General features: G+C 40.6%; 1 long non-coding RNA gene across 4 annotated transcripts in view; it reads right to left on the minus strand.

Annotated features, from left to right (window-relative positions):
• Window positions 1-973: 973 nt before the first annotated feature.
• Window positions 974-16932, minus strand: part of LOC148659479 (uncharacterized) — a 33027-nt gene continuing 17068 nt past the window's right edge. For 3 of the 4 annotated variants that reach the window (XR_015940498.1, XR_015940497.1, XR_015940490.1), the window contains 2 exons: window positions 5686-5795; window positions 974-4703 (listed from right to left, as the gene is read on the minus strand). This is a non-coding gene — a long non-coding RNA (uncharacterized LOC148659479). The remainder of the gene's footprint in view (window positions 4704-5685; window positions 5796-16932) is intronic. The other variant, XR_015940495.1, reaches the window with a different exon arrangement.

Here is a 16932-nt window from a genome sequence, read left to right on the forward strand (position 1 = left end):
TGCACATCAATTCTTTAGTTCATCAATCATTATTAGCAGGAGAGATAAACAGGACAATTAAACAACAGGGCTCCCAGGGTAGGTACTGCCTGTTAATAATAACAATAAAGGCAACTCCATGTAAGGTGATTTCTCTGGATTTAAACACGCTTCAGTCCTCTGCTGTTGCCAAGCACACTGGAGGCCAGGTTCATTCACTCTGACGCCTGTCACCAGAACATTTTCCAGCCCTGTCTGTGTCCACTTGAGGCTGCTGAGAATAATCCAGACTGTGCTTTAGTAACCTGAAAAACCAGCGTGACCCATGGAGCCCTTGTCCTGCAAGTTAACTCATTCCGACGCTCTCCTGCAAATGAACTACCAGTGAGTCAGCCTGCAAGATATTGGAGATTTGTATTGTCTTCTTTCGGAGGAGGGCTCTGTCGTTTGCTGATTTATTCTTTGCTTACAGAGTCACTTCAGTTCCTGTAATTTTATTTTTATGCTATGTGTTAGACCCTGCCAGAGCTCCTTTGTCAACATGGGGCCTTTGACTACCCTTGGGCGTGGCCGTGTTGATTCACTAGTTTAAGTGTCCCTCTACTACTGAAACAAAAAGGTTTCAATTCTAGCTCGCACTGCAGGTCAGAGGGGGTGGATGATCTCGGAGAGCCCATCGGTGTTTTTCTTTTCAAGTCTGAAATCAAGCAATCACCTAGCAGGCACTCTCGAGAGCTGAGGATGAAGCTTGATGATCTGGAGGAGCTCGTGTTGTATGAGGCCATGCTGTACCTGCTTTCTGGTTAGAAAGAGGACTCCACTCTTCCACATCTTTCTCGCACAATTATCTGCATGCAGCTCAAGTCTATACACCTACATACTGCAGGCACAAAAATTCAGAAATTGTTTTTCCTCTCTCCCTGATCATGTTCCTCAGCTTTACTTTTCACTCAAGCGGCATCAACCCCTCAAAGACCCAATCTTGAGACTCTCATTTGAATTGCTCTATTTATTTTCTCAGTAGGACACTCAGTATATTTCCTTTACAGTTAACTAAAAAAGACCCACTCAACTTGCCTTTAACTTTATCCAGCCTTTAAAAAGCAATAGGGATCAGGAGAGAAGTTTTGTGTTGCTGAAGTTTTGGAATTAAATCAGATCACTTTGATGCTTTATTGGGAGGTGGTTATTTGGCATAACGTTTGGCAAGGTTGGTTTCACAAGGCTAATCTTTAATTAAACAGCTCGGTGCCAATGCAGAGCAAAGTGTGCAGACAGGTGTGGGAATGTGTGTGCTTGAGAGTGTTGTGGAATGTAGAGCTGCTCCAGTTAATACATCATGCTCTTAGAGTATGTAAAGAGAAAAGGTCAATCAATCAAACCCTCTTCTTCAGTCCCATTAGTTTTGCAGATAATAGTGGTGTCAGTGTTTATTTTCCAGTGCATTAAATGAAAGAGCCACATTTAATCACTGCGGCCTTGAGAGCCCTGCAAATACGGAAAGTAGCATCTTGTTTACAGGAACAATACCTTTAGCTCACACCCGTGACTTGGAGAAAATTAGATAAGCCCGAAAAATTCCTGCACTGTTTAAATGTATCAATGAACTGGAAGTACATTGTTCCCTAACCTGTGAAATATTTGAGCAATTACTTATTGAGCAACGTAGCTTCTACATAAGGCAAAACATCCAATTAAATATTTTATTACATTTGATCATTTTTACATATGTCTTAAAGAATGCCTCTCCACAATTTCGTTATCATTATTTCCTATCATAAACACAGGGGTCTTCCTTAGAGCCTCCATTGAGTTTATGTGACATTAGCTTACAACTAACATTACTATGATCTTCCCTGTCCAACGGAACACAGAACAACCTAGTCCAAATTAAATAGCTCAGTTAAATCCACCAGGGAACTTCTTACAGCCTGGTTAGAATGGTTTTCTTCATCATAACAAATTCACTTTGTCAAACAGCTCAGTTCATTCTATTTTGGGGAGTTTCTGTGCTTAATTTAGTTCTTATTAATTCCTTTTAAGGAGGATCCTGGTACTGCAGCATACACAGTAGGTACACAGAAATGTACAAAACCTCCTTAAACATGACCACTTCCTACAAATTTAACAGATGTAACATATAAACCCACAGAAAAGGGAAATTTACTTTTTGCTGACTAATAACGCAGTTCTGCATCAATTGAGAGCATCAGATATGATATGACAGTATATATCTCCAACAGCTGGCTCTTATGCAGAGGACAGAATATTTTAATACAATCTGCAGGGTCATAATGTCACCCTCTCTCACTGCATGAGATACGATGCTTTCAAGTTGCTGTTTTATAAGACTCTACTTTTGTAATGGTATTAAGACATTGCACAGTTTTTTGCTAAAGAGACAAGAAACATTCCCATGAAATTGAGGCAGCTTTTTCATCATTTGCTTGCCTCCTTTTCTCTGGGTACAACTATAGAGCCTTCCCACTTTTACAAAGGAGGACAGTTAGAGAGAACCTTAGGAACTTCTGTTTGCTGACAGGCTGGCCTGACTGGAAAATAAAATAAGTGCATTATCATCTTGAAAACCTAGTCAAGAACACACTCAATGCAAATGTAACTGTATGTGCAAACACAAAAATTAATCAACTATTAACTACGTTCACATAACAGGGGAGCTGTATGGTTTCAAGCAAAAGTAAAAGTTTGTTGCCTGAATGGCAATAATAATACAACTGGAAATAATGTACAATAGTAAATATATTGTAGCCGGATGTAGAATTTGATGTAGCATTGTAACAGACCTTGACAATGCAGTGCTTAGCTAATCACTTTGTCGAACTGTGGAAAATAATGGGTCTCCACAAAGCAATAACCTCACAGAGGTACTGTACGTCTTTGTGTTTACAGGACTCAACAGAGCATTTCCAACATCATGGAAAATGGGAGGTTACATTGTGCCCAAGAATAGCTGCATCTGGGAGTGAAGAAACGGAGCGCAGAGATACAGCAGTGTTGGAGATGGCTAGAGAACTACACTGGCCTTGCAAACACATAGCTTTTGCTGTGGTTCTCTTCCTTAAAAGGGCCGGGCTGTCACTTTGGCTTTATCTGAAGAGCTGGGAGTGCCTGAAGAATGGAAGAGTTCACTCACAGACACTCACCAGAGCGAGCTGTGAGAATTCCAGGCGATATGCTCATTAGGACTCGCACATTCACGGTACCTGCCTGCTGATAGGTATCTCACTTTGATGTAGTCTTTCCACGCGTGCAAGCAAAACACGAAAAATATGCAGAGCGAAAGGACGTTTTTCTGAAGTTAATAAATGAACAATCCTTCTGTGGAAGTAATCAGATTAAACACACACTTACTGCATGGTGATTGTTAAGCACATGGGGAATGGTAGAGTTTACCTTTTACATTTATTTAGGATGTGTGCACATATAGTATACAGGTAAAAAAATAACTTAAATCTTATAAGAACACCTTTCAGGGTTGAGGTGATTTTTTAAGCATTAGCTTTGAATAATGGGAATGAAAATGAAATAGCTCCTGCTTTTTCCCAACCATCTTCACTTCCAATTCTGCTTTTTGCATAAATAATGTCAAGACTCATATAAAGGGTTCTGCCTCTCAGAGTTGTAATTGTTAATCCCATAATTCAAATTGATTATTCTTTTCAGAACACCCAGTTTTCCATAGCCTGGGAATACCACTGTGAATAGGAGCATTTATTATTTGTTTAGGGTAGCACCTGTGATTACTTCTTAAATCGTACACGATAGAAAGGGAACCACCTTTTCTCTCAAAATTCAAGAGTCTTCCTGGACCTGCAAGTAATGGAAGTTTGCAATTTTCTATAGAACGTCTGGTGTCCCAATGTTCTGAAGATTCACCAGTTAATAAATTACATCATTATTTCCAAACAAAATCATCTGAAGTAAATGTATTTGTAATATGATGTCACACCAGAATTTTTACGATTTTGTTTTTGCCTGCCTGATCATTGCATTGTTTCATCTGGATTTTCTTATAGTGAACTGGATTCAGTTTTAGTGCAAAATATGTAGAGTCAACATATACAGTATGTTAATTCCGGTTCCCAGAAGCATTCAGATTCGTGTTTTATACGACAGCTGCACTTCCACCTTGTAGCCTGATCTCTTCACATCTCCCTTCACATCTTGCTATGCTTGACGCCTACCAAGGCTAAGCCTGGTTGGTACTAAGAATATCACTTCGGCCACCAAATGTTACAGCAACAAAGAGAACAAAGACAACCTCTGGCAGTAACCCTCCACAAATGACTAGCTGATCTGCTGAAGGCCATGATTAGGACTAAGTTGGGGAAAAAAGAGCTTCCCACAGTTTTCATTCACTGACTTGCAATGAGCAATAGGGACAGGTCCTGTTGAGTTTCCAGTTAAGTACAGAAATGTGAAGCTAGCAAAATATCAAGAAAAGGATTAATTTTCTATAGTCCTGACTTCTTAACTTTCATACTGTGGGCCTGTGTGCCCCTACTTGTGTTTCCACTTCAGGTTGTGCTGCAGACTCCACACATGGCTAGCTGGCGGAGAAGTGAAACGCAGTCCGCATTGAAGGCAAGCTTTTAGCAGTCCTCCAAGGGTCTTCCATCTCACTGCACTGCTTCAACACAGTCGATTCTTCAGCTTCATTACTTCGGCAAGGTTGAAAAGTACTTCCCTCGCATGTTCTCCTGCTTTTAGGGGCGGAAAAGTAAATGGAAACAAATTAAAAATAAATGGCACTGGTGTGGGAACATCATAGAAGGGGAATTAAAGTATAAGCTAAGACCTGGGAACATATTAAGCTGTCTGAATATATCTGATTAAATGCTGCACTGCTCATACACCTTTGAAAAAAAAATGAAAAGAACACATACAGAAATACATTATGCTCTAATTTGCATTCTAACAAAGGTTGTTATCCTGTGTACATTCTCAGATTTCTGGGAAAAAACGATCATCTGTTAGATTGGTTCTCCAAAGTTTTATAAGTGTAGTTTGAGACTATTGCCAAAACAAAACACACTATTTGCATTATTGCTTTTCTTGCCACATTGTCTAATGCCATTGCCACTGGCAGATGCTCTGTAGCAAAACGCCCTTTGTGAAGACCATGCATCATGCTGAAACACACTGGCACCACTCTCTGAGATGGTCAGAGACCGTCTCAAACCATATTCAGCGAATGCAGTGCATCTGAGTGAAAACTACAAAGTCCATGCAAAGGATTTAGATATCCTAAGTGAAGACATCCTAACAGTAGAATCACATGACTCAAGGAAAGAAACATGACTTGTCCGTATCCCTGTGTAACTACTGCCAGTTCCCACTGTGGAATACCACACACTGTTTGTGCACCCTATTGTTTAGCCAAATTACCTGGAGATTTTAAAGTGTTATGAACACATCATACATTCATTATGATATGCCCTTTCCAGAGTTCTTTTTATAAGAATGTACACTCAGCACAACAAATAATCATAAAATAATTACTGAGAATCATAAAATGGCACTTGGCACAGTTAGAGATGATATAACAGGAAAGTTCATGTGATATAAACTGCTCCTGTGATGTGCACTAAACACATACTGTACCTAGGCTACCGCAGGGCCAAGCAGTTCCTATCTCACAGCTAGAGTTAGAAAGGCCATTATGGGCCCTTTTCCCAGTCTTACCTCCTTGGCTGCTTTCCCAGTCTGCGCTCACAGCTTGACACAACTATGCGCCATTCTCTAGAGTAAGGAGACTTCTGTATTCCCTTCAGTCTTTCCCTTCAAGGTTGTGCCTGCAGATGAAAAGAAACAGGAACAGTGACAGCCAGGCGACTAAGCGAGAAAATTCAAAACAACAATCTTTCAGCAATGCTTTAGTTCCTCAGATTTACATACTGTACAGTACGTGCTCCAGCAGAGTGCTTGGAAAAACAAAGAAGCAAGATAAAGATGTACAGTACAGATGTAAAGAAAGTTGGGTCTGCAGTTCCACAATCTAAAGGATTCCCACTGGACACATGACATATACACGTCTACATATTAATACGCCAGAGCTGAGATCAGACAATCCTCAGCTAGCTTGTGTGTGCATGAGGAAAACTGATAAACTGAGAAAATTACAATATTAAAAGCATAGAATTCTAGATTGGGTGAAGAACAAATGACAGTTCTGTGATTTTGAATTTGTTTTTAAGTTCTGTATGGGATGCTCTTTTATAAGTTTTTTTTTCGCTTCTGTGGTTATTTCCAACACTAAGGTTTTTCAAATGAAAATCTGGCACTAGGGGATTCTTACCGGCTGCTGACCTCGTGGCTTGCAGATGCTAAATACTCTACTGTTTCTTTCTATGAACGCCACCGTTCCCAGCCAAAGCCTGTCACTTTTTTACTTTCTCCTTTATTATGGATTACACATTCTGATATTGACCAGAATTTGACAGAGGGAGGCCTGTGCTACAGAGAAGGGGGAAAACCCAGAACTAAAATGCAATATCGGCACCAGCAACGGTGGCATGAACATTTCAGCCGTAGCCAAAGATAGCAAAAGTACTGCATTGTGATATTTTATTAATGTGTTCCCTCATCCTATGCTTGCTCAAGAGGAAAGATGTAACAACCCACAAAAGTTACATAAATCATGACTCTTGAGCTATGTTTCCCCCCCTCTCGTTTGGCATCAGCATCAGGGATTTAAAACATTTAAAATGCCACAACTTTTGAGAATACACTTGTAAAAAGTTCCTCAGGTTTTTTTCCCCCAGGCACAGCTTGTCATACTGCACACTTACTGTTGAAGGAGTACTTGTGTAGGATGTGACTCCATGCTGTCTCTCTATCCAGGAGAAACTAGTATTTGATGTTGCTAAATTCCAGAGTACAGGGGCATGGACCCTGTCTTATGTTAAGAAAAGGTACAGTAGCTCTACAGAGTTTGTTGTGGTCAATCTTCCACCTCTACTAACCAGGCACTAGCACTGGAGCAAATCCAGTTGATAACGAGGAAAGACTGGAACCAATGTAGAGTCGATGCTTAAAACAGATGAGAAATGATGGCTAGCCCTCAAAGCTTACATCCAGATACATTAAAGCAAGTGCCAAGCATTTCTGTTTAGCGGTGTAATGTATTAAAATCACACAAAAAAACTGTCGTATAAAGTTTTGTTTGGCTTTTACTACAGCTGTTTCCATGTTTAATTTCAAACATTCCAACACAAAGCTGTAGCTTTAGCAGTGAACTGAGCTGTAGCAGTGAACAAAATTATTCTGGTGTTCTAACAAACAACTGAAATCGGCGACTAAAATCAGTTTTTAGTAGATTAATACCATCCAGGAACACATCACCCTTCATAAAAATGTAAACATTATCCAAATTATGCTTTATAAAGATTATTGTGTTCATGAGGCCCATACATATTAATTTGGGGGAATGTTATGCAATATTATATTAAATTATTATGCACTTCAGATACAGACCAAATGCAGGCTTTTATTGGGCAATATTACAGTGAAGGAGACACTCCTAAAGGAACAATAAGAGAAGCTGTCCATGCAGTCACAGTTAATCACCCAGTATATTCCACTGGATTCGATCTTGTGGTTCCTGGGTCCTGCCTCTCATGGACACAACTGGAAAGCCTACAGACGAGGCTCCAGGTCAGATGATGACAACATGGATGCAAGAATAAGTGATTGAAAAGTGTAATGAAAAGAGGAAACAGCAGGAGACGGGTATACGACACAGATTAATTAAGGACCACAGGGATCTTTTCAAGGTCATTAAGACTGTGACGTCTGGATGTCTCACTGTCCCCAGCTCTCCTTGTGCTGAGGACTACTGTACATCTTTCATTACTAACCTTACATTGCTCTTCCATTACAGCAATCTACATTCAAGCTAAAACTAACTTTTGAATCTGAGGTCTAATTGTTTTCTACTAGATATAAAAACCGGAACATGGAACCTTACCAAGTGCTTGTTAAAATTAGGATAATATTACTGAAGCTTATATGTGGCTACAAATTATTTAGAATTTTTTTCTTAGAGATATGCTTATCACGCTCTTCAAATTGTCCCGCATTTTTCTTGGTTTTTGAGAGTGGTATACCTGTGTTGACAGATATAGTAAAACAGGGTAGCCCATTGTCGACTGTGATTCTCCTGAGAAAATGAGACCTTAGCACTTGCATCACAGCTCTAGGGGCACTGTTGACATCCAACCCATGAATAACCTGAACTAACGCCATCTACCAGCCTAAGCACACACCCTTAGAGGTCTCTGTCACTCTGTGGCATCCCTTTAACTGTCTGCAACATTGATACACAGCTTTCTAGGTCAGAAAACATTAATCAGTCTATCATTCAAAAAGGGACAACAACCTACATGTCTGTTAGTTGTAGATATTGGTGAAGCCCATTCAAAATTGCTACAGCCAAGAATGCACGATTTTCAACCTTTCTCTAGTTAACGTGATAATTGTTGTTTACAAATGCACTACTGGGAAAAGTATTGCTTTTACTGGCTCAAGACCGTTTTTGTGCTTTCTCTAGAAGTCTAAATATGACAGCTGATCTTTGATCCTGGATAATTTTTCCCTGTTTTGTAATACTGATTCTTAAATTATAAATGAAACCCTTAGATTGTTAATGGTTTCAATATTATTTTGCTCTAATGGCGCCAGTAGCATGATCATATTTACAGTAGTGTTAACGATGTGATATTACTGCCAGTGACTAACTAGCAGACACATGCTGTATTTGGGAAAGAATGGAGGGCTTAGCCATTTCTAAATTTGTTTTTAAAAATAGCCAGGCAGAATCATGAGAAAAGAATGAAGTTTTAGTGCAACACAAAATAGTTGCCCTTTTCACTGCTTATCTCGTCATACCCAGATTAAGAAAAACGGCGGACTGCCCGACTGCAGCATCCATCTTGCGACTTTTCTTTCCTCAGCAGCAAGCTGCGTGGGCTGTGAAGGCTAACAGGGGAAGGGGGACGGCTGATGCGGGCTCTGGGAACCTTTCTGACCTGGGGATGTGTGCGGAGCCGCGGCGCGACAGGCCGCCCTGCCCGGCTCCTTCCCTCACTCTCCCACCTTCCGCAGGTGTCGACCACCTGACGGGGACGGAGCGGACAGGCCGCGACAAGCGCAAGAGCCAGGTCCCTCCCGGGTCTCATGTTTTATTCCGAAAGGCAGCCGGTCGTCCCAAAGGCCACCCCGCGCCGCACTCTCCTGCCTGCGCGCTTCGCCGGAGCCGTCCGGTCGCATCAGCGTCGAGGCGCACTAAAGCACTTAGCCACTGCTCCCCATGTCCTCTGAGTGAAACCTCGGTTTTCACGTCCTAGGAAACTTTCGAGTCTGCCGCTGCTAATGAGGATGATCTTTTAAGCAATCTACAAGGACTTGCCCCCCTTTCTGTTCCCTGGACGTTTTTTTATTGCGGTTGCTATTGCTAAGTAAATATTTTTATTTTTGGACGGATGAATGAAGGGAATGAAAAATGCTCAATTTCAGTTATTTCAGTATTTAATTTATCTAGGTTGATCACGCTGATATTTGTGATGTGAAACTGAATCACAGCCTCAAAGCTGTGCGAGCTTTTTGAATTGAAGTCCTCCTGCAGTACTTGAAAGGAGTCAGAATCCAGACGTTTTTGAAAATCATTAGGCGACACTTCTCCTGTGCAAATGGACACTTGTTTTTTCTTTCATGTACTGTATGAACTTGTCACTTTTCAAAATATTGTTTCTAAATATAGCTGTGCACATTATCCAGCAGTTAATTAACTGGATACGTAACAGTTGGTATTTTTGACATGTTTTTCTTACGTGTTCCCTTTGCTGACTTAATTTACTGTCTGCGTATATCACTACTGTACTTAACATACCCAAACTGTGCAATGAGTATCATTAAAATTACTTTATTTATCACTGTAGGTGTGACTTCTTACGGTCTTACATATTTGAAAAGGCAACTGTATTTTCCCTCTAGGTGATAAAGTCTTTTCCCTTATGCTTGGAGGTGGGAATGGACTATCTTTAATATTCTTAATGATTAACAGCTTGAAAACAAAAAAGCCGCTGCTAGCAAAAATGAAAACATGACATCAACTTGGTGTGGACTGCTCTTTTCTTTTTAGCAAACTACATGTGTTAAAATCTCAGCGTGGGCTCCTACATACAGTATCTAATTCTCTTTATACTTGAAGTGGTTTACATGCCAGCCCCAATAACATCCAAAATAGCAAATATCTGGAATTATAGTAAGAAGATAAGGAAGATTCACCAGCCACAAAGAAGAAGGGCTTCAAAAAGACTTATTTTCAATATGAAATATTTTCAAAAACATAAATCCGAAGAAACTCGAAAAGTAAGAACAGTAAGAGAAGTGACTGTAGTTAGTGCTGCTTTTCAGGCTTTATGAGGAGGGAGACCCAAGCTGCAGGATTTATGTAACAAACACACGCGTCAGCCTCCTGCCTTGAGCAGAACAGCCATTATGCAGCTGCTGAGCTGGGCCTGACAACACAAGGTCCAGTACAGAGCCAAGGTTTTCTTTGGCAGCGCGCTAAGAGAGCAGAAACAGCGGCAAACTGGTCTTTCACATCTTCAGAAAAAAAAACCCAGGAACATCCTCAGAGTGTTGTCTCACTGCAGACACTTCAAATTCCACAACTTTGCCCCAAAAGAGAATAAATTGGGTTCCCCAAAAACGAGACTTTTAGAGGACTGTCAACATCAGAAAGGAAACTGTAAACAGCATCCTCTTCCATAATAAGTCTTCCTATGGCTTGCTCCTTCTATGTGCCAAAATAAGAGAACAATTGTTTATTCTACTTCAGTTGGTATTCTTAGAACCTAAGTGTTTACTTTGCTGTTTACATTCTCTGAATCCTCTTTCACTGTGGGGATTAGATAACTGTTGCAGACTGGCCATCATCACAGCCACCTTTTCACATGAATGCTGTTGTAACTGCACTGGAGACACAAGGGAATATCTGTTTACTTGGCTGCAAAGACAAATCTGTGCATTAAGGGAGTGGCTGCAGACGTACCAGGAGAAGACAATATGAGTTTTCGCATTAAGTAATCCACAATTCATTTGCCACTGGGCTCACAGGATAAACATCATGGTGAATCAGTGATCCCATCTTTGATTAGAGAGGCTAGCTTCAGAAGAAGCCTACAGAGTGTGGTGCTAAACGGACCCAATGAGGATGTCAAAACTAGGGTTCAGAATATTTCCTGCCTACAAGAGTTCTGCTGACAACACAAATACAGTATAACCAGCTACGAAAAAGTCCAACCGATACATCACATAAACATAGGCTCCTCATTCCTGCCTGACTGTTCAATGCAGTGCTTCTGCCTCTGACCTGTGAGGCCTATGTTTTTACATCTGTTCTTTCTCACTTACAAACTGAGAGTGATGTTCTTAGTAGACGGTAATTTGTGTTTTGACACAGACTATAATTCATTTCAGAAAGTATTCACCATTCTGAATTATCACCTCAGAAATGAAGGACACAGCTTGGAGAGGACCCTGAGACAATCCTGAAAGTCAATCAATCACCTTGTGTGAATTCATACATTTGATACATTTGTTTGCTTCTCGCTTAGGTTACAAATAAGAGATAATTCAGCCCATTTAGTAAAGACCAGGCACAAAGATAAATACACAAAATATAAAATTACAGAATTACATTCAAAAGGAGTGAAGCCGAAGAATCAGGCTGCTATTAATTGTACTATTCTCTCCTTTGGGATTTTAATTTGTAATTCAATTTATTCATATGACTTAAATAAAATCCCACTTACTTGTAAGAAACTACAGAATACAGCATATAATAGGTCTCATTCCTGTCTTTGCCACTAAATAATAAGATACACTCTGAAGTTAAAATCACAACATTAAGAGGACAAACATATTCATTGCACAATTATAAAAATAGATTGGGTGGATGAAGGTTTTCCCTGTTTGATCAGTAGCATTGAGTGACGTACTGTAAACAGTCTGCAACAAACCTGAGTCTACTGTGAATTGCATTTCTGAGATTTTACTCATGGGATTAAGAAAGACATTAAAAAGGCTATGACGATATTGGGTAGTCATAAACCACATACCAACATATTAGTGACGATTTGTCTGGAGCAATTGCACTCCAGATGTTTAACTATTCTTGGCGGTAATATTATTCCTCTTATTATTAGAGAAACAACATTAATGAAGTCACTGGCAAGGCCAAAATGAAATCAAGGAATGAGATACTCACTTGTTTGAACATAATTCCTTACTGAGTCAATGCTTTTAAGATCTTGTGCGACAATAGACTCACCTAGCTGAAAAACTCCAGACTGTCTTGAGACTGGGAGACGAGTTTATTTTTTAATTGATTTTTTAATTATTTCTGTTTACTATGGCACCCTGATATGATTAATTTATGTTAAATAATTGCATTTATTTCAAAACCAAAGTCTCACAAAGTTCATCACCACTCTGCAGCAGATCAGAGAAATAGTGATCAATTGCTTTGTCAGTTGGATTAGGGTGGAAACCCAGGAAGGACAGATTTTGCAAGCCCAGAGTGAAATGCCACCAGGAGGCCAGGGATGTTCAACACCCCAGCTCTTTCAGAAACGGCCAGAGGATTCTTAATGACCACATAGTCAAGACCTTGGTTTAGTGTCTTATCCAAAGGATGGCACCTCTTACAGGAAGGTGCCCTTGTCATCATACTGGGGCACTGGTTTGGAAATACTGGTCCAGGGGGAAGAGCACCACGTTCTGATCAGGCAACACCACTGGCAGCAGCAACCCAGTGTTCCCTGGAGGTCTCCAATCCCAGTATCGACCAGACCCCTTGCTTAGCATCGGTGTCAGAAGATTCTAAGGAAGCTTTTGAAACCCGAGGCTACAAATGGTATCATTGTTTATGCTGAAATGCTTAAATAGATACACAATGGATATTGCCCTGAATACTCCCTGTTCCTCAGTGACATTAGGAAAGACAGGCTGGAGAGGACCGACAGGCCCACGGACTGTTTTACTGCCCTTTTCACTACAGCAGAGTGTGCTGCTCATGGAACGGGTAAAGCTGGGAAGGCAGAAAGAGTGCACACGTCCCCTGGGCTCAGAGGAGGGGAAAGAGAGAGCGTGGGGATCACTTCCCGGTTTTTATAGAGGTAAAATGGTGGGTACCCAGGGGAAAAAGGGTATGTTGTGGTTGTGGGACCATACCAGCACTGGGGGGTGGGCAGATCGCAACAACATCTCCCTGCTAAAATAAAAGTTGACAAAGTTGCCTTAGAATGTTCTGCTCTTTTGCTACACAAGTGGTCTGGTTACACTCTCAGTAACTGGATTGTACTTTGTGGTTAATAAATGAGGTTTCATTCTGGCTTGTTGCCTTTGAATATTTTTGGGTGTCAGTCAGGCCTTCACGTCATATTCCTGAGAATTCTCATTCCTACACAGAATCAAAAGGTGGTAAATGCCCAATACAGTGGAGAGCACCATGGTAGGAGGAGGTACTGAAGTATTCGCAGTCGTGGCAGAACAGGGAGCAAGTCATCTCCAGTCAAAAGATATAGGAATGACCTCAGTTGCTGTAGAGGTTTATAACATTGGTGCCATGGGCATAAACAACTCTTACCCATCAAATGTTTTTTGTGTACATAAAAAATCCAAATATCTTTCAAACTGCTGAACATCGCCACAGTACAGCATGTCCTAATTCCCCCTTGTTTACATTCTCCATCTGCCTCCTCGCACTCTACAACTCAAATAGGAAAGTCTAACAATCTACAAGAGAAACTCTAATCAAAGGCAAACACAAACTGCATGAAGATGAACTATAACAAATAATTAACAATAAATGCATAAAAATTCCTCTCTAAATCCCTATTGTCTCTTATTACACAACACAAATATCTTATTTAACCTAACTGAAACTTATTTAAATAACCTCCCCACTGATATCTGATGTGTGGTGAGCGTTCTGGCGCACTATGGCTGCCGTCGCATCATCCAGGTGGGGCTGCACACTGGAGTGAAGTGGAGTGGAGTGTCCAGAAGAGCGCTATATAAGTGTAACCAATTATTATTATTATTATTATTATTATTATTATTATTATTATTATTATTATTATTAATGGAGCAGGCTGTCCTGGTCTGTGACAGATCTCTGGATATCTCTGTCTTTGTGTACTGAGCCCATAATGTAAAGACTGCTATCAACTGGAAGACAGACACTAGATAAGGGACCTGGCCATACAGTATACTGGTGTGCTGAGAAACCAGAACTCCCAAGCCACCTCCACCTCACCCAACCCCAAGAGTTAGGCTAGTTGTGTTCTGGCTACTGGGTTCTCCTGTTTTGGAAAACAGATGAACCCTATTTTAAGCATTAGGAGCCAGGAATCCCATCACTTTATTCACCATTGAGTTTAAGCTAAAAACCTGTTTTAATTTAGACAGCCTTGGTTCAGCATTGCTTAATCTCAGAGTCAGAGCATGAATCATGAAAGTTAAAGACAATTGGTCTCTCTTGGAAAATACAAAAATCAAGGGTAAAAAGGCTGATTAAAAAAAAACAGGAGTTCTTGAGTTTCAGCACTTAAGTACCACAATCACAGTTGTTAGCCAGTTTGAAGACTTATCGAAGGCTGCACTCATTTGAACTCTACAGCAATATTAGATCAGGCACAAGATATTCGAGAACATCTGTGGCGCCAGATGAGGACACAGTGTAGTAGTAACATCTGAAATACTAAGAGCACAAGATCCGTGCGCCTTTCTCAGTGGAATATATTAACGTCTGCCGTTCACAGCGTTTGGGTGAAAGTATGTAGTCTTGCATTCTTAGCTCCCGGAGAGCTGACAGCACCCCCGCAGCAGCTACCCTTCCCCCAGCACAGGAAATTCCAGAGGTGCTGAGCCCTCCCCGGAGGACGGCCAAGACGGGAGTAATTCACACATGACGTCAGGCTCCTAATTAAAAAAAGAAAGCACTTGGACAGCTCCAAGTGACAACTCTCAGGCCCGCTCACGTCCTGCTCTGGTCCTTAAGAGTCTCTTTCTGAGAAAGGAACTTGAGGATATTTCCGTATTCGACTGGACAGGACTACCAAAACCTACGCAAAAGAAACACAAAAAATACTGTTTTTTTTTCATGTTGAAACCTGACATCCAAGACTCATTCTCGTATCTTAAATAGTACTGTGCCTGGCGATGGGATACAATATTGCGGTTTTACAAAAATGCATGAAATCCCACAGATTAGTGCTGTGTGGCTGAGAAAGACTGGTGATGTATGCCAGTACCACTGTGGGAGAGTGCACAGCCAGACCATGTAATGGTCCCCAGTTCAGTTTGGTCAAGTAGGCCAGAGCTCCGCTGAGACTTGCACCAAATTCCTTAGGGAAGCCGTGGGGGCTCAGTTCTCCCGATAAGAAACCCAGAACACCACCGAACAGAGACAAACAAGGAGCTTTTAAATATCCCCTTACAAATCTACAGTAATGTCACTGAAACTCAAAGCATCCTGTTTTAAATTTGGACAGCAGATGTAAGGGGAGGGACCGCAAATCAAAGGGCAGCACATTCCCAGAATAAGGAACTGGAATTAGATTATTTGGGCAAATAAGTGGCAGGTTTCACGCAGAATTCAGCCAGAGAGAAACAGGGGGTGGAATGGCACCAGTTGAGTACATGACGGTGAGCTCACAAAACCATTCTTGAGGGAAAAGACATTTCATAGGAAGGGAGAGACTAAAGGTCTCGTAAAAAAGCAAACAAAATATGAGCTCCTTTCCATTTTACGAGGATTAAAATAGTACCAAAATGATCAGATTAATTGCCACTGATGGCAAAAACAAATGTATTGTAGGGGAACTCTAAATATAGGAGTATGTGAAACTCGCAGTGGATGAGAACATTTAATGTGAGCCCTCTTTCTCACGATGTATGGGGCTCCCCACAAAGCACTGATACACTGCAGTGAAACAGAAGCTGTTTATCCACATGCGGGTGCAAAGCAGATCACTGCTGCTGGTTCAAGCATAAAAGGAGAGAATTCAAACCTGACCACAAGAAACATCATCACCAACCCTATTTCAGCTATAACAAAGTTCCAAACCACACCAAATTCCATACATAATAACTTTACAATTTCCCTATGGCCTGTTGTATAACTCCCTAATACACACAGGGAAGATCGGGGTGATGACTGTGTCGTGAGAACATGGCCAGCTGCTTGCAGCCAGCTCTGTCATGCGTAGTGGTCTGTATCCTTCTGATCTTAGCCCACATGCTGTGAGGGGACACGATCATAAGGTTTAGATCTTTTTTTTCAGAATGAATAAAACAAAATCATAATGAAAAATCATCAATTTTTGCAAAATGTATTGCACACTGCAGGTCTAAACCTGAGATTTAGTTATTGAAAAATAAAATAAATAAAGGGCTATAGACACTTAAAAATCATTTTTAAGTCCAGATACTGACATTTTGTAATTTTGTTCTCTTACCTGAAAATAATATGACTGCATACAGGTCATTAATCAATAGAACACAGAGAGAAACATTAGAAGTAATGTCGATTCCTCTAAATTCACATTGCTCAGAAATTGATATGTCTTTGTATTTATGTTCCCGATCTTTACCCAAAACCTTTGGCTGTTATATTTTAAGGTCATTAATAAATTAATTCTGAGAAACAAGCTGGAAACATGCAGCCTGTTATATCAAAGGCAGCAAATGGACAGATTACATCTGAGCAGTCAGTGTTTTGTACATTAAACTACAGAGGTAAATTAAAATAATGTTTAATTTAGATGTTAAACAAGGTGCATACTTCCAAAAGGCCTCATGTAGCTTCTTACCTTCTTTGGACCAAACACAAAATCCATATTCTACTAATTTGCTTTGCAC

The sequence above is a fragment of the Lepisosteus platostomus genome, chromosome 7 (genome assembly GCF_059453375.1).
Source record: "Lepisosteus platostomus isolate fLepPlt1 chromosome 7, fLepPlt1.hap1, whole genome shotgun sequence".
Taxonomy (NCBI): domain Eukaryota; kingdom Metazoa; phylum Chordata; class Actinopteri; order Semionotiformes; family Lepisosteidae; genus Lepisosteus; species Lepisosteus platostomus.